Raw genomic sequence first — 24,251 nt, 5'->3', positions numbered from 1 at the left:
CAGGAATTTAAGACCAGCCTGGGCAACATAGTGAGGCTCTATCTCTACAAAAAAAATTTTTTTAATTAGCCAAGCATGGTGGTGCATGCCTATAGTCCCAGCTACTTGGGAGGCTGAGACAGGAGGATCGCTTGAGCCCAGAAGTGTGAGGCTGGAGTGAGTTATGACTGCTCCACTGCATTCCAGCCTGGGCAACAGGGCGAGACTTTGTCTCTAAAAAGGAAAAAATATTAAATAAAAATGTATACTATATTTATTTGAATCAAAACCATCTATGTTCCATTTTTTTTTTTTGTGGCAGAGTCTCATTCTGTTGCCCAGGCTGGAGTGCAGTGGTGCAGTCTCAGCTCACTGCAACCTCCGGCCTCCTGGGCTCAAGCGATTCTCCTGCCTCAGCCTCCCGAGTAGCTGGGACTACAGGTGCACGCCACCACACCCGGCTAATTTTTGTATTTTTAGTAGAGATAGGGTTTCACCATGTTGGCCAGGATGGTCTTGATCTCCTAACCTCGTGATCTGCCCGCCTCGGCCTCCCAAAGTGCTGGGATTACAGGTGTGAGCCACCGTGCCCGGCCAAAACCATCTATGTTCTAATGCATCATTATTTTGTGTACCACAAAGGAGACAGGTGGAGGGAACACTGCCAACTGCCAACAATGACTATTAGATGTCATTAATCTAAAGATGAATCCACATGGCAGACATGTTCAAATGTAAAGCAAAATGAAACAAAGTACATATTAGAACTGGCAAAATGCAATAAGCATTTTGTACTGGATCTTCCATCACAAATTAGCCCAACAAAGCATGCACTGGATCTTTACCAAAAAAACTCACTAAAATTCTTTCATGAAGGAAGATCTAAATAAATGGAGCAATACACCATATTTACAGTTGGGATGACTTATTATTGTAAAGAGTCCCTTTTTTCCTATATTAATCTATAAGTTTAATGCAATTCCAATCAAAATTCCAAGGGAAGGTTTTTGGTTTTTTTTTTTTTTTTTTTTTTTTTTTAGACAGAGTCTCACTCTATCACCCAGGCTGGAGTGGAATGCAATGACACGATCTCAGCTCACTGCAAACTCCACCTCCTGGGTTCAAGTGATTCTCCTGCCTCAGCCTCCCTATAGCTGGGATTACAGGCGCCCGCTGCCATGCCCAGCTAATTTTTGTATTTTTAGTAGATGGGGTTTCACCATGTTGGCCAGGCTGGTCTCGAACTCCTTACCCCAGACGATCCACCTGCCTCGGCCTCCCAAAGTGCTGGGATTACAGGTGTGAGCCACCACGTCTGGCCTCAAGGGAAGGTTTTTAAGAGACCTGAATACTTTATTCTTAAGTTTATATAGAAAAATTAAAGTCTAAGTAAAGCAATTTCAGAAAAGAAGGGGAAAGGTAGGCTGTGTCAGAAGTGTATTCGTATACAAATATCAGAAAGCCCTACCATAAGAGTTGCACAGACAAGGGATGATTTAATTCATGCTACAGGCCAAGAGACAGCTGGGTTGATATTGACAGCTAAACAATGCTACCAGTCATAGAGGTTCTTTGAGTTTTCCTGTCCTTATATCCTTAGGATATATACCTTTGTCCCCATGTGTGTTACCTCAGAATATTGTCTACATTCTAGGCAAGAAAAGAAGGAAAGGGAGAACAGAAGAATGACTTTCTGTGAGATCTTTTTACTCAGGAAACAAAAATCACCCTAGGAAATTTTGTTTCCATCTCATTATTTGTAACCTTACCACATGGCTAACCTTTGCTGCAAGGGTCTGAGAAAATGAGTATTTTGGCTGAGTATATATATTGCTGTCCCAAACAAAACTGGGAGGCCAGTCCACAATGGTGGATGTTAAGTGCACATGAACAAGCAGAGAAGGAGGGTTCTGTTAGTGAAAATGAAAGAGAATGAATACTGAATCATAATTAGGAGAATCTGCTTTAAGAGAGGACTGTGTCTTCTAGTAAACAACGCAACAATCAGTACACATCTGGCACAAGCCAAACAAACTGTGGAATAGAATGACATAGGATGGGATGGGATGGAATGAAATAGAAAATAGAAAAATCAAAATAGACACGTTTATATGGTAATTTGTTATTTGATAGAGGTGGCCCCACAAAACAGCAAGAAAGGGGTACATTGTTTAACAGATGGCATTTGGAAAATTGGCCCATTGTATATAGAAAAATAAAGCTGAAACTTTGTCACCCTGTATATAAAGATGACTTCCAAATGGATCAAAGACCTAAATGTGAAAGGTAAAGCTATGAAGTGAACATAGAATATGTAGAAGAATATTTTTTGAGTACTTGGGGATGGAGAAGGACTTCTTAAGGTTCCACAAGAGGGTGGCCGAGCGCAGTGGCTCATGCCTATAATCCCAGCACTTTGGGAAGCCAAGGTGGGAAGATCACTTGAGGTCAGGAGTTCAAAATCAGCCTGGCCAAAACATGGCAAAACCCCATCTCTACCAAAAAATAAAAAATTAGCCAGATACGGTGGTATGCACCTGTAGTCCCAGCTACTCATGAGGCTGAGGCACGAGAATTGCTTGAACCTGGGAGGTGGAGGTTGCAGTGAACTGAGATTGTGCCACTGTACTCCAGCCTGAAAGACAGAATGAGGCCCGGTCTCAAAAAAAAAAAAATTTCCATGAGAGGGTAAAAAATACGTGATATGACCATATGAATATTAAGGATCATTATTCAATGAAGGAAATGGTAGATAAGACAGTTGGATGATCATTTGGGAGAAGACAGAGCCTTCTGTAATGATGAAATGTTTTCTGTCTGTACTCTCCAATATGGTAGTCACTATCCACACTGGGTTACCGAGCACTTGAAATGGGGATAGTGCAACTGAACAACTGAATTTTTAGTTTGAATTCATTTACATTTAAATAGCCATCTGTGGCTAGTGGTTACCATATGGAGCAGTGCAGAACTAGGGTAATTTGAAGTATTCTAGCAGATCAATAAGAAAAAATACAAGATTGTCCAATATAAAAATAGGTCAAGAATATAAATAGGTTTACAGAGGGGAAGCCCAAGTACACAGTTTTTAGGAAAAGATCCAAAATCACAAGTAAATAAGCAAAATACAAATTAAAACCATAAGATAGTATTGCTAAAATTGGAAAGTCATATGATCCCAGGTGCTAGTGAGGATGTGGGGAAGGGCAACCCTCATTTACTGTTGAAGGTTGGGGAGTAGTAGGCTTGTGCAGCCATTTTGGAATGAAGTATTTATATATCAAATAACCAATCAATCCTTCTCACCTTCCTTAGAACAGCTCACACACAGATTGTTCAGGAGGTGAATGTGAAACCGAATACTTCCCTTGACCTCCTCACAGGACTAGCCAAAGGGTTGGCTCGTTTACTCAGCCCACACAGCTTTCAAACCTTCATGGGAGGGGGAGCACACAGGTGAAAGGGTACAGAGGCCAGGATGAGCACTTCGGCCAACCGGCAGGAGCAGAACTCCATGCAGGCCTGCAGCAGCACCTAGGGGTTGCCTGTGACTCCTGACGCCCCAGAGGGAGTGTTACAGTGTGTTCTCTTAGCTTTGCTGTCTGCAGACGGCTAAATGTTTCATAGCTCAGTGTGACAGCCCTCTGTATCCCAAGCTCTTGTTTGGCGTCCAGGAAGAATCAGGTCACACGAACAAATTGAAGGGTGGTGAATGTGGAGGATTTTACTGAGTGGTGGCAGTGGCTCTCGGCAGGATAGGGGGCTGGATTGGGAAGATGGTCTTCCCCCGCTTAACTCTTCTCTGAGATCTCACTATCAAATCATCCCTCTGAAGTCAAGCTGCTTCTCTCCGACGTCTGGCTACTTCTTTTCTTCCTTTTTCTGCCGCTCTGCCCCTCCACCAGTGGGGCCTGTGAGGTTTTTATGGGTACAGGATGGGGGGTGGGAAGAGCCAGGGTGCTTTTTAAAAAGGGAACATTGGCCGGGCGCGGTGGCTCACGCTTGTAATCCCAGCACTTTGGGAGGCTGAGGCGGGCAGATCACGAGGTCAGGAGATCGAGACCATGGTGAAACCCCGTCTCTACTAAAAATACAAAAAATTAGCCGGGCATGGTGGCGGCCGCCTGTAGTCCCAGCTACTCGGAGAGGCTGAGGCAGGAGAATGGTGTGAACCCGGAAGGCGGAGCTTGCAGTGAGCCAAGATTGCGCCACTGCACTCCAGCCTGGGCAACAGAGCGAGACTCCGTCTCAAAAAAAAAAAAATAAATAAATAAATAAAAAGGGAACATTCAGGCAAGAAAACAGAAATGCATGTTCTCACTTTGGGCCATGGGTCCAGGCCTGAGGGTGTAGCCCTCGCTGGGGACCGCCCTCTTCTACCCAGTATTTCCCTGCCTCCTGTCCATATCACATGTACAAAGGTGAAAGGTGCCCATCACATTTTTTTTTTTGAGCGGGGGTCTTGCTCTGTTGCCCAGGCTAGAGTGCAGTGGTATGATGAAGGCTCACTGCAGCCTCAACCTCCTCAAGGCTCCAGCAATCTTTCCACCTTAGACTCCCCAGTAGCTGGGACCACAGGCATGCACCACCACACCTGGCTAATTTATTTTTTATTTTTATGTTTGGTAGGGATTGGGTCTCCCTATGTTGCCCAGGATGGTCTTGAACTCCTGGGCTCAAGAAGTCCTCCCAACTCAGCCTCCCAAAGTGCTGGGATTACAGGCATGAGCCACCATGGCCCACAACATTAAGACAGTAGAGATTTAGAGGCAATGTAAGTTTATCGTGGGTGGGAATGCAGACGTTAAATCTGATGGAGGTATACTATGGAATACCCTGTTAGTCAGAAATAATGAACCAGAGTTACATACAACAACATGAAGAGGGCTGGGAAATCTAGTATTAGGTGAGAAGGGTAAGAAATAGAGTGAGATGTGATAGTATGATCCTATGAACACGGGTTTCCAACATCAACTCACCCAGAAATAGTTATATATTATTCAAAGATGTTTATATAACCAAGGCCATATATCAAACACATTACTCTTGCTTGGTACCTACTGACAATTTTGCACCATGAAGTAGAGGGTGAAAGGGAAGGGGGGGGGGGCAGGGATCGGGGGAAAAAGAGAAAAGGCTACTGCAGACAGGAGTGATGATTATATGTCATAAAGGAAAAGAAAGAATTATCTTAACCCTCAAACCTGTTATAGAACTGAAATGGGTTCTATTAGCCCAGCACCGTGAGACCAGATATCTACACAGTGGTTTGCAGCAGGAGAAAGGAAGGTGTTTTATTGGCAGGGTGCCAAGCAAGGAGGCTCAGGTAGCTAAGCTAACGCTTAAACCTTGACCTTCCCTATGACTAGCAGGTAAGGGTTTGTAAAGCAGGGGTACATTTCAGGAAAGCAGAAGCTATAGGCAAAATAATAAATCAATGATTTATGGCCAAAACCATAAATCAAAACCATAAATCAAGGTTACACATTGGTTTTGGCCTTAAAGTGCAGGATATCTTGAAGCAGGGGCTTATAGGTCATAGACAGATTCAAAGACTTTCTGATTTGCAACTGGTTTGAGAAGGTTTAAGAATTTGGGGTCAGCAGAAAAGAATGTTAGGTCCAGCTCATGGGTGTGACTTTCTCCACACCCTGGGGGAAGAAATTTAGAAGAAAAGATGGTAGTCAGAGTTCAGGCCCCAGATCTCCCTTATCTGAGGTCTACATGCAGGTAGATGTGCAAGCAGATCTGTTTGGTGAGGGTTCAGTTTCTGAAAAACAACTTGGAGACATATGTTACAATGTTATCTTTGGTTTGTATAGGGGAACCAAATATCCCTTGATTCTAGCTTCCTTGGCTCTTGCTTTAGGCTACCTGCTTGCTCATCAAGTTGCTTATTTACTTCTCAGGGCTAACTAGGTGCCTGGAACTTGAAGGAACTCAAGATTTTCCTTAATTTCCATGCTTCAGGGAGCCCACAGGCCTCTAAGGAGGTCCTTACTCCATCTCACGTCTGATGTCCGAGGGAAGAGAGAACAAAATATGGTCTAGTATGTGAATTTCCTAGATCTTTTAAGGACTATGTATGGCTTTCTTGATACTGTACATATTTTTTGAGCTAAATAGAAGCATGTGGTCGGGCGCGGTGGCTCACGCTTGTAATCCCAGCACTTTAGGAGGCCGAGGCGAGCGGATCACGAGGTCAGGAGATCGAGATCACGGTGAAACCCTGTCTCTACTAAAAATACAAAAAAATTGGCCGGGTGTGGTGGCGGGCGCCTGTAGTCCCAGCTACTCAGAGAGGCTGAGGCAGGAGAAAGGCGTGAACCCGGGAGGCGGAGCTTGCAGTGAGCCGAGATTGCGCCACTGCACTCCAGCCTGGGCGACAGAGCGAGACTCCGTCTCAAAAAAAAAAAAAATAGAAGCATGTTCTGTGTTCTGTTGCCTCTTTTATGTCAGTGCTTGCTTTAAACATAAGCATGTTTATAATTCATCATATTGGGTTCTGCTCATTTCTATAAACTCCACCAGCTGCTGTTGCTTTGGCACAACAGAGTATTTTATGTTCCACTGAAGTATTTCCCTGACGAACATAATGCTTTGTGAAACCTGTATTGCAGAAAATGTCTGAATGTTGAATTGAAACTATGAGAAATGAAGAGTGAATGGGCCAAGATCAGAGCTTGTGACAATCCACAGGTGGCCCTGGATGCAGGTTTAGATACTATTCTTTCAGACAATGTTCTCAGCCGTGTGCATCATTCAGTCCTCTACATCTGAAATGATTTGCATAACCATGTTGCTGGGCCTGGGACAAAATTCCTATGGCAGTGTTGAAGCTTTTTCAGATTCTCATTCTCTCCCCTCTTTTTTTCTCTATCTTTTAGAATTCTGCAAGAATGGATTTGTGTGGGGTTTTCTTTTCTGTAGAAATTGATGTTGTATGTCTTTCATAAGTGTTCAGAGCTGAGAAAGAAAGGGACTGGATACTGTTGTATTTTACTGTGCCTTCTATAAGACATTTCAGCAATCTCTGTATATTAGTTTATCTTGTTTTTTATTGATTTCTTAAATAAATTAATGACCTACCCCAAAAGAAGGTGTGACATTAATTTCTTTTCTTTTTTTTTTTTTTTAAGTGCAGTGGCATGATCATAGCCCACTGCAGCCTCAACCGCCAGGTTCAAGCAATCTTCCCACCTCAGCCTACCGAGAAGCTGGGACTACAGGAATGCACTATCACACTGGGCTAATTTTTTTATTTTTAGTAGAGACAGGGTCTCAACCATGTTGTCCAGGCTGGTCTCAAACCCCTGGGCTCAAGTGATCCTCCTGCCTCGGCCTCCCAAAGTGTTGGGATTACAGGTGTGAGCCACTGCGCCCTGTAACATGTTAATTTCAAAACTATATCTTTAAAATACTGGATATTGTGTCTTATACGGATTGCCAAACTACAGAGACAAGAACAGTTATTTCATTTCATTCCTTAAAAAGCTTCCCTCTTCTCCGAAATAACTATGCTGGCAATACCAATATGTCAACAGAAATTTTAGGTATATAAATTCCTTTTTATTTATCACCCCCATTATTACTAATGTCACTCCACCTTCAAAAGCAAAGTCAAATTGAAAAGTAGCACATATCTTACTTAGGCTATTGACAACTTTTAACTACTTACATTTCAGATAATAAATGAGCCTCAGCAACTAATCACACTCAGAATCCAAAAAATAAATAAACTTAGTTTCTTAACTATAAATTATTTTGCCCCAAGCCAAAGATATTTTTATCTTCCAGAGATATTATAATCTCCCAAGCCAAGGAAAGAAAAAAATGTTAGAAAGAATCCAATACATGACTGCATTTTGAAAGATTTTGAAAGATTTCTAGGAAATGTTTTTACCTGCTGCAGACTCACTACCTTTAGACATCAGTTACGACACTTGCATGGGAGGAGGATCTTTGTGATGTTTACGTTTATTTTCTCTTTGTCACTGATTCATTCATGTCATTAAGCACATATATGTACATATGATCTATATGACATATATAGATACATACACATAAAACATATCTATATATCTTTTTGCTATGTGCCAGGCATTGTTCAAGGCCCTGGGAATGCAATGCCCAAGAGCCTTTATACCTCAAATCCAGAGAGGGGAAACAGACAATTAAGCAATGTAAATAAGGTGTCATAAGTGCTCCATTAAGACAAATAGAAAGTACTATGGGAGTTCATAGCAGAGGCACCAGATTAGGATTAGACCAGACTAAATGTTCAAGGCAGGCTTACTGGATAAAGGGATATTTACACAGAGCCCCAAAAGATGAGTCAGATTCAGTCCTTGGAAAACAAGGGCATAAGAAAAATACGTTCCAAGCATAGAGAGGTATAGCAGGGACTAGCAGGAGATAAGGTTGAAGGGAGAAAGTTACAAACAGACGCATGATATGATTAGATGAACATTCCAGGAACATCACTCTGCCTGGAGAAAGGACACACAGGACAATTACATCTGTCAGGAAACCAAACAAAGGCTGAAATACAATAATGCAGTAAGGATAGAAAGAGAATTTACATAAAAGGCAAATTCACAGGTCAATTAACTGTCAGAGTGGGGACGGGGAGAGTGGTTGATCACAGCCCTTGAATTTTAGACATACTAGTGAACAGTCATATGGTGGGCTACTGTATTAGTCAGATTCGTTGATGCTAACAGCTGTTATGACTCAAAATATCAATGGCTTAGCACAACAAACGTTTATTTCTCTGTCACCTCACAGTCCAAAGCTGAGCTGGGAGAAGGTGGGTTCTGCTCCACACAGTCATTCATATCTCCATGTTTTCTCCCTGGATTCAAGCATTCAAAAGACATTATCAGGCTTGTATCCCTCCCCCGCCCCCCGCTTTTTTTTTTTTGGGACGGAGTTTCATTCTTGTTGCCCAGGCTGGAGTGCACGATCTCGGCTCACTGCAACCTCTGCCTCCTGGGTTCAAGTGATTCTCCTGCCTCAGCCTCCCAAGTAGCTGGGATTAGAGGTGCACAACACCACGCCCAGCTAATTTTGAAACAGAGACAAGGTTTCTGTTGGTCAGGCTGGTCTTGAACTCCTGACCTCAGGTGATCTGCCCACCTCGGCCTCCCAAAGTGCTGGGATTACGGGCATGAGCCACCGCACCTGGCCCTGCCCCTTCCTTCTTATTCTCAGCTCTGCCTTCCTCTCCATTGGTTTACCCCCAGGGAAGCTCTCTCCTTATGGTGGCAAGGATGGGACCCCAGCATCTCCACTCAAATGATCTCTAGTGCAGCAGTTCCCAACCTTTTTGGAACCAGGGACTGGTTTCGTGGAAGACAATTTTTCCATGGATGGTGTTTGGGGGATGGTTTTGGGATGAAATTGTTCCACTTCAGATCATTAGACATTAGATTTTCCTAAGGAACATGCAACCTAGATCCCTCATATGCGCAGTTCACAATGGGGTTCACCCTTCTATGAGAAGTTAATGCTACCACTGAACTGATAGGAGGCAGAGCTTAGGCAGTAACGCTCACTTGCCTGCTGCTCACCTCCTGCTGTGCAGCCGGGTTCCTTACAGGCCACAGACTGGTGCCCGTATGTGGCCCCGGGGGCTGGGGAACTCCTGCTCTAGTGTATCATCTCCGGAGATAAGCTTTCCCCAACCATGCTTTTAGCATCTCTAATAATCCCTGCAAAAGGATTCTGGACTTCCTTGGATCAGATAACCACCCAGGGCCAGTCATAGCCCAAGTGGATGAAGAACTTTGATTTGCCAGCCTGAGTCGCACCTCAGAGGCAGAGGAGATCTGATGATTGGTAGCTCCATCAGATGTGGGAGGAGGAGTTCCAGAGAGGAACAGAGAAAGAAAGGCTCTAATACCAGAAAGCAGGGGTAAGTAGCTGCAAAAACAACAGCCATCACCAAAGCTATATAAGTTTTAATTTCCCATCAAATTTTGGCTTAGGATCTTAGCAGAACTGAACGGTAGAAAATCAACCTATGGAATTTTAAGTTAGGAGTGCCCAATGAGCAACCTGCTGTGCTCTTATGCTATGAAGTATGATGACTAAACATTTCCATTGTGTAAGTCTAGAATGTCACTTTTTTTCATATCTATATGTTCATTGGTGTTTTATCTTTGAAACAACATGGTTTTACTCCAGTCTTTAGCCTGTACTGAGGTTTATGGGTCTCCTGGGGAAAAGCTAAGTTTAGTGTAAAATTTGTTCTGTCTTCAATCACAAGGGAAAAACAACCTGCCCTAGCAAATCCTGTGGGAATATGATTTATGAGTGCATGCTTAGGTGTTTTATTACTACATATCATAACTTTTATTAGTGCTTCTATTAATATTGCCAGTCATGAGCGATAAAATTGACTCTGAGTGCATCCACAGGCTTTTATAAACCTCTTTCTGAATCACTGGTTTTTCTGTAAAACATAAAACATTTTGGTAAAAAACAAAAAGTGGCAATTCACTTGGTTTTGGCTTAGCACTTGCATTTTCTAGGAGTGGAATCATAGCTGCTCAGAACTGTGGCAGCTCTCAGAAGTCATCTGACCTCATTCTCTATTTCTCTGTGAGTGGAGGGTAGGCACTCTGTACACTTAGTGGAATGAATGAATCTCCACTATGGCATCACACTGCTGTTAAGCTTATTACCTCACAACAGCCCAGGTTTTCATGTGATTGTTTTGTTTTTGAAACAAATCCTTTTTTTTTTTTTTTTTAAACAGAGTCTCATTCTGTCGCCCAGGCTGAAGTGCAGTGGCATGATCTCTGTTTACTGCAACCTCCACCTCCTGGGTTCAAGCAATTCTCCTGCCTCAGCCTCCCAAGTAGCTGGGATTACAGGCATGCATCATCATGCTGTACTAGCCAGGGTTCTCTAGAGGGACAGAACTAATAGGAGATCTATCTATCTATCTATTTATATATCTCCTACTATATATAACATATAAACATATATTATATATAACATATAAACATATATTTTATATAACATATAAACATATATATAACATAAACATATATAACATATAAACATATATGTAACATAAACATATATTATATATAACATAAACATATATTATATATAACATATAAACATATATTATATATAATATATAAACATATATAATATATAAACATATAATATATAAACATATATATAATATACAAACATATATTATATATATAAAAGGGGAGTTTATTAAGTATTAACTCACATGATCACAAGGTCCCACAACAGGCTATCTGCAAGCTAAGGGGCAAGGAAAGCCAGTTCAAGTCCCAAAACTGAAGAATTTGGAGTCCGATGTTCAAGGGCAGGAAGCATCCAGCTCGGGAGAAAGATGTAGGCTGAGAGGCTAAGCCAATCTAGTCTTTTCACGTTTCTCTGCCTGCTTTATATTCTAGCCACACTGACAGCTGATAAGATGGTGCCCACCCAGATTAAGGGTGGGTCTGCCTTTCCCAGCCCACTGACTCAAATGTTAATCTTCTTTGGCAACACCCTCACAGACACACCCAGGATCAATACTTGCATCCTTCAATCCAATCAAGTTGACACTCAGTATTAACCACCACACATGCCCAGCGAATTTTTGTATTTTTAGTAGAGATGGGGTTTTACCATGTTGGCCAGTCTGGTCTTGAACTCCTGGCTTTAAGCGATCTGCCCGCCTTGGCTTCCCAAAGTGCTGGGATTACAGGAGTGAGCCACTGTGCCCAGCCGACATGTTCTAACCAACAGAAATTTGTTCTAGTGTTTTTTTCCTTTGAGCCTGTATTAGGCCATTCTTGCATTACCATAAAGAAGTACCTAGACTCGGTAGTTTATAAATAAAAGAGATGTAACTGGCTCACGGTTCTGCAGGCTGTACAGGAAGCACTGTGACATGTGCTTCTGGGGAGGCCTCAGAAAGCTTTTACTTATGGTGTAAGGCAAAGGGAGAGCAGGCACTTCACACGGTGAGAGCAGGAACAAGAGTGTGAGGTGGGGAGTGACACACACTTTTAAATGATGAGATCTTGCAAGAACTCACTATCATGAAGACAGCACCAAGGGGATGGTGTTACACTACATAAGAAATCCAGCCCATGATCCAGTCACCTCCCACCAAGTCCCACTTCCAATACTGGGGATTATAATTCAACATGAGATTTGAGTGGGGAGACAGAGCTAAACCATATCCGAGACCCACAGAATGAGCCTGCATAGGATGATGGGTCTCAATTTCAGATTACCCTAGGTTCCCTGAGGCTTTTCTTCTCCAGGCTTCATATCCTCAGTTCTGTCCAACTTCCCTCACATGCCACCGTTTCCACAGTCCCCTCTATCTTGATCACTTTACTGTGGCCATGTTCCAGTCCTCTTTGGGCATGGTTGTTCACTGTATTATAAATCTACCTGCGCTTCTGTCTTCTGGTTCCCATTCTTACATCTTATTCATGATATTTCAGGAGACCATCCAGTTATTTGCTGAAGTCCAGATACCTATTTCAACAGCCTTTGTCTGACCAAGACAAACTATCAAAAAAATAAATGAGTTTTGTTTTGCTTGTTTGAGACAGGGTCTCACTCTGTCATCCAGACTGGAGTGCAGTGATGTGATCTTGGCTCACCACAACCTCCACCTACCAGGCTCAAGCGATTCTCCTGCCTCGCCTCCTGAGTAGCTAGGATTACAGGTGCACGCCACTACCGCCCAGCTAATTTTTGTATTTTTAGTAGAGACGGGGTTTTGCCATGTTGGCCAGGCTGGTCTCGAACTCCTGACCTCAAATGATCCATCCACCTGGGCCTCCCAAAGTGCTGGGATTACAGGTGTGAGCCACCTGCCTGGCCTGAGATCAGTTTTGTCTGGAATGTTCTTCATGTAGAACATTAAGATTGCCAATCTATAATTGGCAGCATCCTCTTTCTTCCTTCTTTAAATGAAATTGAGACTTTTCCCTGACTTTGATCATCTGATCCTTTTCCTTTTCATGAGCCATCAAAGGCTATTATAAGCTTTCATGGATCTCATCACAGATCCTGTCAATATCCTTGGGTGTAATTGTGGTGGGATAATATTTTGAGATATTACCTGAGAAATCCTTCTCTGAATTTTTTACTCTTTGCCTTTTATTCCTTTAGTCAATGCATTCATTGCCTCAGGGAAAGACTGTTACAGCAGAAAACCAAAGAAAGAGCTTCTAAAATTTCTGAAGCTTATGCTTTTAGACAAAAAAAAAAAAAAAAAAAAAAAAAAATCTAGGCCTAGAGATAATTCAAGCACAAAAATTTAATGGGGGAAGATGAGTTATGGGCAGAGTGTCTGTTTTTCCTGATCCTCTGCTTCCCTTCGGCTCCACCCCTGGTCCACTGAGCTATGGAAATTTGTTCAGACTATGGGAAGACAGAGGAGAAATCCTCAAGACAGTTGGAAATCCAAGAACAGGAGAGAATGTGGGCACCCCTGGTGAATAAGGCAAGGCTTGAGGGTTTTCTCCCGCCCAGAAGGAGCAGAATGAGTGCAAACGTCCACATGATGTATCCCAGCAGCCCAAGACAACCTCACAAGGCCCTGCTTTCCCCAGTGCAGTGGGGTGCAGGGGGTGGCAGAATGATTTCCTGTAAGCCTGAGGGAAGCATACAAGCGGTGAAAGTCGTGCAAAGATGAGGGCTTAAAACAGAAATGTATGAGTACTAGGAAGAAAAACCTGCATTACTTCTTATAGCGGATACTGCAGCACTTCATCCAGAGTTGCTCTATAGGGTCGATGCATCTAACCCCAAGCTGCTGGGGATATTAGCTGCAGACCATAATTTCTTTACCCAAAGTCACACCCTTCCCAGTGCTCGCTGATGCAGGAATAAAATGGCTCACTTCTCTAGCCTCAATGTGGCACAACTCTGAAGAGCCATCCCCAGCTCTGGAACTCCCAGAAGGATCAGCTGGGACCTCAGCTGCAGCCACACTGTAGAAAAGCTTCTTACTTTGGTCAGTCCTACCTGCCCCAACTCCTTCCAGGTGTATTTTCTAAGAACTCTCCCAAACAAATTTTCTCAGCGCTCCTTAATTTTGTTGCCAGGGAATTCATCTAAGGTATCTGCTCACCTGAGCCAATAGCTTGAAGATTTCATAATTCTGCTCCAAACATAACTTTTCCAGGTGCAGAGATAAATTATTTTAGAGAATCATGGTTTGCACTATTATTCTTTTCTTCTTTATTCATCTTTGGCTTCAGTTCTCACACACCAATTTTACTTCTACTCTTTCCTACCAGATGATGATTATGAAAGTGAAGCAAAGTAGGAATGGAATGTTTTAATCTTTATTGCTTGTTGCCATCATTGTCCAAACATTGGACCAATGTATCCTTGCCATCTACTTTTGGGTAAACTAAAAGAGACCCCTTATTTTTGTCTTTAGCATTTTTCAAAATATCTCATTCTAAAATCTTAACTTTTCTTTTTCAATCTTATACACTTGAATAGTTTTATATCTTAAGATGAATGATGACTTCAGGGTCCTAAGCCAGTTTATAAAGGCCTCCTTTGTATAGTAAGTCCTACCTACCTAGTCTACCATCTCACTATAGAACGTAGGGGTAGTTGGATCCTTTCATTTGTAGACTTGGAATCCTCCCCTAAAACTGACAGTCTCATTTACTGTCCTGTTACATTGCAATAACCTAAATAACTGTGATCAAATGAGTGTTTAAATCATATCTATTACAATGGAAAACTATATAACCCCTAAAAGTATTGAGGGTGATTTATGGGTTCTAACATGAAATATGTTTTGTAAGTAAAGGAATAGGTTATTGCCAAATGGTTTTCAGCAAACAGGTTTTTTTTAAATAAAGTTATGTGTTTAATGTGTATAAATATACGTATGTTTGCATATACATAGAAAATGTTAGGAATAATGCACAAAAATATTCACAGTCATTATATCTGGGGCATGGAATTATAGAAGTTCAGAGGTTCAGAGGATGCTATGGTTTGAATGTTTGTTCCCCTCTTAACTAATGTGTTGGAAGCTTAATCCCCCCATGCAACAGCACTGGGAGATGGGGCTTAATGGGAGGTGTTTAGGTCATGAGGGATCGCCCTCATGAATAGGTTGCCATTAGAAAAATGGCCTGCAGGAGTTGGTTTGCTGTCTCGGTGTTCTGCCATATAAGGATATGATAGTCCTCCCCTCAGATGACACAGTGTTCTAGGTGCCATCTTGGAAGCAGAGAGACCAGGCCCTAACCTGCCAGTGGCTTGCTCTTGGACTTTCATCCTCCAGAACTGAGAGAGAATAAATTTTCATTCTTTATAGATTACTCAGTCTGAAATCTTCTGTTATAGCAGCACGAAATGGACTAAGAAGAGGGGAATAATATTTATTTAATATAAATTATTTCATTTAATAAGAATTATCTCTTTAATAAAACATTTTTAATAATTTTATCTATTTAATTTTCTTAAGTATTATTTGAATTTTAAAATAACTGGCCAGGCATGGTGGCTCATGCCTGTAATCTTAGCACTTTGGGAGGCCAAGGTGGGCAGATGACTTGAGGTCAGGAGTTTGAAACCAGCCTGGCCAACATGTTGAAAACCCATCCCTACTAAAAATACAAAGAAAATCAGCCATGTGTGGTGGCAGATGCCTGTAATCCTAGCCACTCAGGACGCTGAGGCAGGAGAATCGCTTGAACCCAGGAAGCGGAGGCTGCAGTGAGCTGAGATCACGCCACTGCACTCCCGCCTGGGCGAAAGAGTGAGACTCTGTCCCAAAATAAATAAATAAAAGAAAATGACCAATCTTTTTTTTAATAAATTACAAAGAAAAAGAACATCTTATTGGGAAAGTATACTGTATGCCATGTTGTTTTTCTTCTGTTTTGAAGTTGACTTTCCAAGACACTACCCTGAAAGAAAATATGCATTCCACTGTCAGTCCTACCACTAGCCAATTTAGATGCAGAAGTGTGCTATTCAAGGGGGAGCATTATTTTATTGCTTTTAAAATTAACCTAATAATTTTAAAATATTTCTAAATTTAAAAATAACCCATCACATATAATTATGTAGCGTAATATGAACCTCTATGAACCTATTTCTCACAAAACCTTCAACTTGAACAATACCATTCATTCACCTATGTAGTTTTCCCTATCCCATCCATGCAACCATTAGCCTGAATTTTGCATTTATCATCCCCTCACCTTTCAAAAAATGTAGGTTTTCATATACCTGAGCATTGTTTTGTTCATTTTGGTTTTTTTAGTTTATGGAGATATCATACAGTATCAGTCTCTTGGGAGTTCTTTTCCACTCAAAATTATGTTCCTAAGATTCATCCATGTGTGTAGCTATAGTTCATTAACTGCTGTATATTATTTCGCTGGATAAATATATCAAAACTTATTTATTTCACGTCATTGGGTTTTGAGAGTATTTCCAGTTGTTTTGTTATTAGCATTCCAAATATGTGCAAATTTTCTTAGAATGTATGTCTAAGGGTAGAGTTTTAGGTCACAAGTTATTTCAATGTGTAACTTTACAAAAAAACAGCTAAATTGGTTTTGAAAGTGATTTTATAAATTTACACATGCATTATAATGTATGAGAGTTCACATTGATTCATATTCTCACATTTGGCTTTGTTAGAACTTTATTCTAAGGGATATAAAGTAGTAGTACCTCAAGGTGGTCTTAATTTGTACTTCCTTGATTACTAAGCAGGTTCAGCACCTACTTACATGACATTTGGCTATCTGGCTTTCTTCTATAAAGTGCCTGTTCGCAGCTGTGTCCCCATAGTGCCTCTTCTGTTGTAGGCACTCCCTAAATGTTTATTGAATAAGTGTAACATGTAGCAAAATAAGACTTAGGACATGGATTTGCTAATTTAAGAAAGATGTTCATTTTTACAGGGTACCACAAGCTCTACTTCCCTAAACTTGTAATTAAATAAGTCTCATTATATAGCCAATTTAGTTAACTGACCAATAACTGATTCTTTTGCATAATTGATTTGTTTCAAAAAGTGTCCACGTAATTATTATAAAGATGATTTTGCATATTACCCTTGGTGAAGCAGTATTTTGCTTCTATTAATTTTTTTTTTTTTTTTTGAGACGGAGTTTCACTCTTATTGCCCAGGCTGGAGTGCAATGGTGCAATCTCGGCTCACTGCAACCTCTGCCTCCCAAGGTCAAGCGATTCTCCTGCCTCAGCCTCCCGAGTGGCTGGAATTACAGGCACGCACCACCACACCCGGCCAATTTTGTATTTTTAGTAGAGACGGGGTTTCTCCATGTTGGTCAGGCTGGTCTTGAACTCCCGACCTCAGGTGATCCATCCGCCTCGGCCTCCCAAAGTGCTGGGATTACAAGCATAAGCCACCACACCTGGCCTCTAGTATTTGATTTTAATGGCAGTAGAGAAGTTCTAAATTTTGTTCTAGTGACTGAACAACTCAAACAGTGCTGCTGTTTTCAGAATACTAAGCATTTTTTTCAGAAAAACATGAAATACTGAATCCAACGTTGGCAGTGATGCAAGATTTCTCTCAGCCCTTTTGCCAGACTCCCAGCAGGGGCACCCTGTCTACTTGGCCTGCTGTGCTCAACCCCTTGTGGGAGGGAGCACATCAGTGAACAAGTGTGGGATCTAGGCAGCCACTCCACCGACACAGGAGCAAACTCCGTGCAGGGTCTGCAGCTAGACTAGGCAAAGTTATGTCCAAGAAAAAGTATAAACAGCTATTCCTGACTGTTCATCACTGTTGTGTACTAATACTTAACAGATATGTCATGAGGCATCAAATTTATGAAAAATTAATACAACTTAAAATTCAGAAAAATGTTATCTATTACCTTAATTTTTATGAAATCTTTTTGTGTTTCTGAATTAGAAATAGACTGTTTCAGGATCTCTGGGGTGTCAATTTTTCTGGCCAGAAACCTCTATGGCCATGGTGCCTGAATTCTTGTCCTCCATCCAGGGAAGAATGAGGTATGCAGACAAGTGAAGGGTGAAGAAGAGTTTTATTGTGTTAGAACAGCTCAGAGGAGTGGGTGGCTCCTCTCTGTAGGCAGATTATCCCATTGGGTGTTCAGCTCTCAGCCGAGAGAAGGCCCTGGAAAGAGAGGCTCCTCTCTGCAGGCAAGTCATCCAGATGTCTGCAGGTCTCTGAAGCTCTCAGCAGAGGGTAGCTCCTCTCTGCTAGCAGTTTCTCTCTGCAGCTGGTCACCCATCATCTCCAGTTATCAGTAGAGTACTCCTCTCTGCAGCTGGTCATCCCATCATCCTCTGCCCTGCTCTGGCTGAGCCCAGGGCTTTTATGGACCTCAGAGGGGAGGAAGTACAGGCTGATTGGTCCATAGGCGGCCATGAGCAGCACGGAAGAGCACGAGTCCCCACCTGTTGGAGGGACTGGCAGCCACTGGCAGCCTGGCCCCCAGTCTTCAGGCCCTCCCTGGCTGGAAGGTGGGGACTTACTGGGGACTCACCCCTTCCATTCAGGACTCTGACCAGACACCCCTGAACCTGCAGGGATGGGGGTTGGGGGGGGTCCTTTCTGGGACCCCTGAGGGCACAGGCTGCAGAGATTCCTGGGTTCTACACTTGGGAGGGTGGTCACAGCTGCACCCGCGAGCTCCCACCCCATCAACTTGGAAGGGGCAGGGCTCCTGCTTGTCCACAGCTCCTGCCTGCTTCCTGGAGCAGGAGACCCATATCTGCAGCTGTGGGTGTGGCAGCTGCAGCTGCACCCAGGAGGGCAAATCCTGCCTGTTCCTGGCTCCCCCAAGAACACAGGGAGGCTTGGATCCACAGCTGCAGTTTGAGGAGCCCAGGAGGGCAGGGCTCCTGCCTGCTCCATAGAGCAGGAGGCCTGGGTCTACAGCTGCGGTTTGGGTGGCCGCAGCAGCACTGGGAGTTTCTGTCCCAACTCAGAAGGAGAAGGGCTCCCCTTGGTTCCATGGAGTATGCAGCCCCAGCCACACTTCCCTGCTGGCATCATTATTACACATTTTTAAGTGGGTAGGGATTCCACAGAAATATGTTTTTAAAACCACCCTTCAGATAGTCCAGATAGGAGACTATCTGATAGGGAATAAGTAAAAAAGTCAAAGGTGGGCATGGTGGTACACCTGTAATCTCAGATACTCAGGAGGCTGAGGTGGGAGGATTGTTTGAGCTCTGGTTGAGGCTGCAGTGAGCCATCATTGTGCCACTGCACTCCAGCCTGGGTGACAGCGAGACTCCATCTCTTAAAGAAAAAAAAGGAATTAGGAGCAAAAACGGTCAAATAAGGATAAGGATTTTACTACTATTTGTCTTCTCCAGCATTTCTTCTAAAGTCATGGAGGTGTACTGCTCAGATTTCCCCTCAAGAAAGAATGTACAGTTTAGCTGTAAAGAATGCGAATTAGCTGATAAGCTCCATCTGTCAGTTCCTTCAAGCTGTGTGCTTCAGCTTTCAACCCAAGGCCACACCCCTCTAGGGAAGTCCCTGCCAATGACTGAGCAGGGCCAGGGTACCAGCCATTTCTGCCCTGAGTGGGTGTCCCCATGGGCAGTCTTCGCTCCTGAGCTCCTCCTGTTAGTCAAGACTCAGCTCTGCATCATGGTCTGAGGTTCTCTATGCCCAATACTGCTTCCTTCACAATTCATTTCTAAATTGTTTCCTTACCCTCCAATAAACCTTTTACATTCCTATCTCAGCATCTGCTTCCCAGAGTACCCAAGTGACACAACTTTTCTGTAGCAAAGGCTTTAATTAAAACACTAGCTGGACCAGGTGCGGTGGCCCACGCCTGTAATCCCAGCACTTTGGAAGGCCAAGGCGGGCGGATCACCTGAGGTCATGAGTTCAAGACCAACCTGGCCAACATGGTGAAACCCTGTCTCTACTAAAAATACAAAAATTAGCCAGGTGTGGTGGCACACCCCTGTAATCCCAGCTACTAGGGGGCTGAGGAAGGATAAATGCTTGAACCCGGGAGGCAGAGGTTGCAGTGGGCTGAGATCACGCCATTGCACTCCAGCCTGGACAATAACAGCAAAACTCCGTCTCAAAAAAAAACAAAAACAAAAACAAAAAAACACTACTGGTAGCATTTTCTTTTACTGACATGCATGTACAGCATGTATTTGGCTAAACACACAGGAAAACTATTAGTACATCTTAAAATTGAATTTTGGATAGAGTGGTGGCTGGACTTAAGAGAACACAGTGTTCCTATCACCTTTGACCATGGGTTTGAGAAATTTATGCTTAGCTTGAAAATGTTTAAAAAAAAAAAAAACCTGATCAATGTAAAAAAACCTCTTGACATTGTTAGTTTATGACAGCAATACTATCATATATTGAGTATTATATGCAGGAAATGTGCTAAGCATTGTACATACATTAGTTCATTTAGTTCTAGAGGCTTATGTCTAAACAATATTAACTCAGGAATTAGTTAATTGCTCTTAAGAGTTTCAGCTTTAGCCAGGAAGTGCATTAGCATTGGATCTGGGAATTGCTATCTTGGCTGCATAATGAAAATAATCATTCAAATGTTAATGTATAATTGTGGATCTTAGGAAGAGAAACGGTCTCTACTAGCTTAGGCCAATAAAGTGTGTACCATAGGAGTAATTATGAATTTTCCAACTACATTATATATTTAGAGAAATACTCTTCTCTGTGAGAAAACACCTTTTAAAATTGTGACTTGGATAATTATGATATGGTAAATATGTGTTTGATTTATTCCATTTCTAGCCATGTATTTCTTATGAATTCTGACTCACTGATTTATGAGATATGAAAAGCATTATTCTTACATCAGGGAGTATCAAAGATGGGAAAAGGTGCCTGAGGGGAGTCAGCACCATCGGATCCCAACGTGGGGACCACTGGCTATTTTGAATAGATGTGAATTTTGTCAAGTGCTTCTTCTATGTCAATTGATATTATCATATGATTTCTCTTCTTCAGCCTGTTTCTATGATTACACTAATTGATTTTTGAATCTTGAACCATCCTTGCTTAGATGGGATAAATCACATTTGGTCATGACATGTACTTCTTGTTATACATTATTGGATTTAATATTTTGGGGGGAGTTTTGCCTCTAAGTTCGTGAGAAATATTAATCTGTAGTTTTCTTTTTTGTATTGCGTTTGGTTTTGGCATCACGGTAAAACTAGTCTTATAAAATGAGTTGGGAAGTGTTTCCCTCCTGTTCTATTTTGAGGAAAAGATTGTGTAAACTAACATTAATTTTTTTTTTTTTACATACTTAATGTATGAAACTGGTAACTTTTTAAAATGTTTGATAGAATTCTTCAGTGAATTCTTCACAGAATTCTTCATGTGGGTCTGGAGATTCCTTTTTTGAAGTTTTAAAATTACAAATTCAATTTATTTACTGGTTAAAGGACTATGCACATTATTTCATCCTGGTTGATTTCTGGTACTTTTGAGGTTTCTGCTCCTGGTTTTATTTAAGGAAAAGATTAAAACAGTCAATGAGAGAATCATAAAATATGAAGTTCTTACTAGTAATTTGAGAAGAAGTTGATAGAATGCAAAGTATTTTTATACTCAGGATTTGACTATCAACCTGTTCATGAATCTAAACCATTGCTGAATGTGAGGCTGAGGATTTTTTCCCTTCTGTAACCCTAAGTATCTGATTTTATTATGCTACCAAAACCCCAAGATCCAAACAAATATTTCACTTAAAATCACACATAAATTCTACAAAATAAAAATCTTCCTTTTCCACTGAAATAACACTTTAGATACGTTTGCTATTTTTATAGCTGTATTAATCAAATAAGGAAAACAGAAATTAAGAATTTTAAATAGAGGCTGGGTGCAGTGGCTCATGCCTGTAATCCCAGCACTATGGGAGGCCAAGAAGGGCGGATCACCTGAGGTCAGGAGTTTGAGACCAGCCTGGCCAACATGGTGAAACCCCATCTGTACTGAAAATACAAAAATTAGATGGGTGTGGTGACGGGTGCCTGTAATCCCAGCTACTTGGGAGGCTGAGGCAGGAGAATAGCTTAAACCCGGGAGGCAGAGGTTGCAGTGAGCCAAGATTGCACCACTGCACTCCAGCCTGGGCAACAGAGTGAGACTCCATCTCAAAGAAAAAAGAAAAAAATTAAATATAGATAATTTGATGTAGGAAATTGATTACACAGATAATACAAAACTGAAAAACCAAAAGGTGATTGTGAGGAAAATAAGTTTTCAGTCCCACCCAGGACTGGAGAACAAAAGAAAAGATGTGGTGTTTCAAAAACCTAGGCGCAGGAAGGAGCCCCCCACCATGGTGGCTGGTGCTGGCCCTGCAAGGAGATCTGGTATGCCCACGCTCAGAGCCCTGGGAGGCATTGTAGGGGCAGGCAGTGCCTAAACATACTGGATACCTATTTTTCAAATAGTGACTGCAGAACAAGAGGGACGATTCATGCAGTAGATACATTTTGGAGAAGATAAACCAAGAAAAGTCACTGTTGAGTGGACATAAACCTGAAATCCTGTATTATAGAATTCACAGCAAAGGATATACTAGATGAACAAGACATAATTCAGCTAGAATATTACAGATTAAAAGTGAATGCTGGCTGGGTGCAGTGGCTACCGCCTGTAATTCCAGCACCTTGGGAGGCTGAGGCAGGCAGATCACTTGAGGTCAGGAGTCTGAGACCAGCCAGACCAACATGGTGAAACCCTGTCTCTACTAAAAATACAAAAATTAGCCAGGCGTGGTGGCAAGCACTTGCAGTCCCAGCTACTTGGGAGGCTGAGGCACAAGAATCATTTGAACCTAGGAGCCAGAGGTTGCAGTGAGCTGAGATCACACCACTGCACTCCAGCCTGGTGACAGAAACAGACTCCATATCCAAAAAAAAAAAAAAAAATAGTGAATGCTTTTTCTGTAGTTCTCAACAACTACAGGTTTAGCATAGGGCCCATCTACTGCATTTTCCAGGTGGTTGAGTTTACTTTTGGGACAATACTGCAAGTATAAACAGCAGGATAATCACGTGTTCCAATGATGATGTGCACTTAAGGAAACATGTATGTCCGTTTTAGAAACTTAGCGTCCGCCATTTCCTTCCTTAGAGCATTTCCTTCTACTTCTCTGGGTTGTTTGGACTCTAATAATTTCTTCTGTGTGGTCTTTATTTTATTGAGTGGAGTGGATAGTTTTGTGCCTGCAGCAGTAATACTCCAATTGCAATAAATCAAATTCACTTCACTTAGAATGCACCTGAGAAAAGTTAATCAAAAAAGCATAAAATCTTATTTTCTTTATAGTAAGTAAAATTTCAGATTGTGTTTAATATGATACTTAACAGGAAGAAGTCCAGTTGTTTACACTGATGAGGAGGAAAAGCTGTCTTTTACCTTAATTAAATGTACCTGACCAGTATACAGCAGCGCTCCCCTTTCTAAGACAAACCAGACAATCTCCAATTAGAATGTGCCCAATTTCCACTTAAGAATCATTTTCTGGAAGTTGAATGTCCTTGTCATAGATAGCATTCACACAGAACACCATCCTAACTTTCTCTTTGAATTGGAATCAAGTACTGCTATCTGCTGATTGGAAACTAAAAGTGCATTTAGGGTGCTATTTCAAAAGTGTCCATTATTAACTCTGTCTCCTTAGAAAATAAAACTTCTAAATCAAGCATATTTTTAGTTTTGCATAATGTAGTAAGTTTATCTTCATTGATTTGGGACTTTATAATTTTCCAGTATAGAAATTCAGAATTATACAATTTAATGTGGTTTATGAAAATATCCAATTACCAACGTCCTGAGTGGCTGTTAAATGATAGGGGAAAGAAAAGACAAATTCAATTCCAGGACCTACAAAAGCCCATCTGTGGATGGTGGATGTCTTAGTCTTTTCCATTTCAGTGCCTTTCATAATGCTTAGTATGCAGTAGGCACTCAAAAATTACATGTTCAGTGAATGAACAATCATACAGTGGGTAGCTTTGAATTTTCTCTCAGAGGGTCTCAGTGGCTCACACAAAAATGAGTGACATATGATGCAGGAGAACATGAAGGATTTTAATCAAACAGAAGAAAATGGAATAAGGAAATAGATACAATTCAAAAAAATAAAAGATAGTTTGGAGGTGGTAAAATGGCCATTGGTAAATCCATGGATTTGGTTTCGCATAGACTTATAGCAGAGTGAATGATAAACAGTTGTTCCATTTAACAT

At 41.7% G+C, this 24,251-nt stretch overlaps 1 protein-coding gene across 2 annotated transcripts in view; it reads right to left on the bottom strand.

Moving 5' to 3' along the window:
* The window catches only part of PDK1 (pyruvate dehydrogenase kinase 1), a 143,411-nt gene that overhangs the window by 66,535 nt on the left and 52,625 nt on the right, over nt 1–24,251 (bottom strand). The window contains exon 12 of one of the 2 annotated variants that reach the window (XR_010122137.1): nt 7,939–8,833. The exons of the other annotated variant lie outside the window; for it this stretch is intronic. The gene's annotated coding sequence lies outside the window, so the exon portion shown is untranslated. Of the gene's footprint in view, nt 1–7,938; nt 8,834–24,251 lie in introns of those variants that run through there. 2 annotated transcript variants of the gene reach the window in all.

Source organism: Symphalangus syndactylus, chromosome 8, assembly GCF_028878055.3.
Source record: "Symphalangus syndactylus isolate Jambi chromosome 8, NHGRI_mSymSyn1-v2.1_pri, whole genome shotgun sequence".
Lineage (NCBI taxonomy): Eukaryota > Metazoa > Chordata > Mammalia > Primates > Hylobatidae > Symphalangus > Symphalangus syndactylus.
This window is presented reverse-complemented; position numbering and strand designations above follow the sequence as displayed.